The following is a 3,254-nucleotide window of genomic DNA, read 5'->3' as shown; positions in this document are numbered from 1 at the left end:
TTACTAGGTTGTAATGATTGCTAATTAAAAGAACAACATCATAAACATAAAAATAAGAGTTATGATAATACCAATGAGCATAGGGTCAACACAACAATACCAATGAGCATGAGTCAACACAACTTGCATCTTCCAAATACTTTTTTAGTTGATCAATGTATATGCAAAAAAAGATAAGGGACAAGGGACACTCTCATTACAATTAGTTTGTAGACAATGTTCTAGCTTATCAATGTATATGCAAAAAAAATAAGAGACAAGGGACATACTCGCATTGCAATTAGTTTGTAAACATTATTCTAGCTTATCAATACATATGCCAAAAACACTAAAAAATAAGTGACAAGCTAACATTTGTAAGCAATGTGTAACATTCTCATATAACCTTGTCACAATAACCCTTATGCAAAGATCCTTTTCACACTAACCCATAGGAAAACCATTATCTTTTTAATCATTATTCAATGTGTTAACCTAACAAAACCATTATCTTTTTAATCATTATCACAATAACCCTTATGCAAAGATCCTTTTCACACTAACCCATAAGAAAACCATTTTCTTTTTAATCATTATTCAATGTGTTAACCTAACAAAACCATTATCTTTTTAATCATTGTCACAATAACCCTTATGCAAAGATCCTTTTCACACTAACCCATAAGAAAACCATTATCTTTTTAATCATTATTCAATGTTTTTTTAAATTAACAAGTGGTTCGAAAGCACCGTTGACTATATTTTCTGCCATTACTCAATGTCTTTTTTAAATAACGAGTGATTCGAGCGCGACGTTGACTCGAACAAGTCCAATCCATTGTACTCATGAATCACCTTACTTTAATTTTGGCGAAAGATATATTAAAAACGAGAACACTTTTAACTATATCTACTTTTATTTGACAAATTAGATTGACATGCAGCAATCGTATCACTGTAAGATTTCGAAAAGATTATTATTTTGGACGAGGACATAAAAACGGCAATGCAAGTTTCATGTGCGTCATCTGATGTCGCGATCACCTGAATAGCAATCCTATTTTCATCTATTTATATGTTGCCCACTTCTCAACTTCCCCACATTCATTCTTTGCATCCTCTCATTTCGAGCAATTTTCCCTGTCTGCATTTTCTTGTTGGTCCGGTAGTTTTGGCATTTCGGATCAATTATTGTCTTTCAGAAATACAAAGACACCGTATATTTAACGTTCGACGAGAATGGTGAACTCTATTGACAACGGACCCCTCTCTCTTAGGTCATTGAACCATATTACTCTCGTTTGTACATCCCTAAAAGAGTCCATTAGATTTTACGAAGAAATCCTCGGTTTCGTTCTCGTTAAAAGACCTGCATCGTTCGGATTTGATGGAGCCTGGTAAGTATATTGATTTTGTTTCAATTAGTTTTTTGGGTCCATACCATTCAACATTAATCTTTTGTAATTAGTTTTTTTGGGTCCATCCCATTCAACACTAATGTTTTGTGATCGACGTTTCGAAACTTCAATTACAATGTTTTGTGATTTTTGTTCTATTCCATTCAACAAATCAACGTTTCGAAGCTTCAATTCTGATCGATGTTTCGAAACCTCAGTTACACTGTTAGGTGATTTTTGGGTCTATTCCATTCAACAATGTTTTGTGGTCTACGTTTAGAAACTTCAATTATAATGTTTTGTGATCGACGTTTCGAAACTTCAATCTTCAATTACAATGTTTTGTGATTTCTGGGTCCATCTCATTCAACAATGTTTTCTGATCCACGTTTCTAAACCTCAATTACAATGTTTTGTGATTTCTGGGTCTATCTCATTCAACAATGTAAAATATATTTATGTTTTTGTTTTTTCATTATATATTTTAGAAACATTTATAGCTGTTTAGAGTGTAAATACCGTATTGAGTCTCTGCCTGTGAAACCAGATGTTTGTAGTTTATAATTTTGGGTTTGGACTGTTGCAGGTTATTTAATTACGGAATAAGCATCCACTTATTGCAATCTCAAAACCCGGACCATCATTCCAAGAAAACTGAAATCAATCCAAGGGACAATCACATCTCGTTTCAGCCTTCAGGTACATTATTCACTTATACTATCCTCTTGATGCAGAGATTTATAGCTCCATGTATAATTAGTAATTACCAGCCGATTTTCCTGCTGATTCCTGTATATAGGTCTTTTGCTTTTACTTGCCAATCAATTCTAAACATCAACACTCTAAATATATGAATTTCGCATATGTTTGGAATTGCAGTGCGATGACGTGAAAGGTGTAGAGAGAAAGTTGCAAGAAAAGAACGTCAAATATGTGAAACGAATCGTGGAGGAAGGAGGGATTTATGTGGATCAGCTCTTCATCCATGATCCTGATTGCCATATGGTTGAGCTCTGCAACTGTGAGAATTTTCCAGTGGAGCCAATCGTGGGGTCTGCATCGTCCTGCAATCTGGAATTCCCAGGAATCCTATGATTCTTGTGAGTGCGAGCCCAAGACAAAAGGAGTCTTCTGTGTAAATCATCAACCTGTCTGTTAAAGGTTTGTTTGGATATGATTTTACAATAAATATCAATAATCAGGTCCTGGCGGAGTTGTTTCACATGTGAATTGAAAGCCATGCATATCTACCATTTGATTGACAGCAATGGAACTTGATCGATAAATGAGTTGACAGCGATGGAATTTGATTGATAAATGAATAAAATATATTAATCAAGAAGATTATTGATATTTTTTATTAAAATTTTGAAATACAAGACTGAATCGTTGAATTCCACAGAATATCTCATTTTGAAATTCTAAAATCTACTAAATCATAAACCAAAGGCTAATCCTCTTAAAGTCAAATCTAAAGAATTTAATTATAAAAGAATTTTATTTACAGCTGGATATTTATTTAATAAACATATATTTTTTAATTAAAAAGAAATTCAAAGTATTAAGGAAATTAATGTTTTTAATGAGAGAAATTTTTTAAGATTACATTAAGATTTAGTTGAAAAAAATGTATTTTATTATTTAAAATTTATTTAAATTATTAAACAAAATAATTTTACCAATTTGGGCAATAACATGTCTTAAGCAATCTAATTCTTTAACCCATAATAACAATTTTTTATTTTGGAGGTAATCTATTTTAAATAAGACAACAAAATAATTAATTGAGATACTTGTTAATAACTATTTCTAAAATCAACCTACGACATATTTCCAAATAAGCATTCTTCATATTATGAAATAGGTTTCTTAATGAAT

The 3,254-nt window shown here is 31.7% G+C and overlaps 1 pseudogene; it reads left to right on the top strand.

Annotated features, from left to right (window-relative positions):
• Positions 1 to 1,218: 1,218 nt before the first annotated feature.
• Positions 1,219 to 2,471, top strand: LOC149188896 (glyoxylase I 4 pseudogene; annotated as a pseudogene).
• The last annotated feature ends 783 nt before the right edge of the window (positions 2,472 to 3,254 follow it).

This window comes from Pinus tabuliformis, chromosome 3_1 (assembly GCF_031772625.1).
Source record: "Pinus tabuliformis cultivar Carrire ecotype Pingquan chromosome 3_1, CPIR1, whole genome shotgun sequence".
NCBI lineage: Eukaryota > Viridiplantae > Streptophyta > Pinopsida > Pinales > Pinaceae > Pinus > Pinus tabuliformis.
This window is presented reverse-complemented; position numbering and strand designations above follow the sequence as displayed.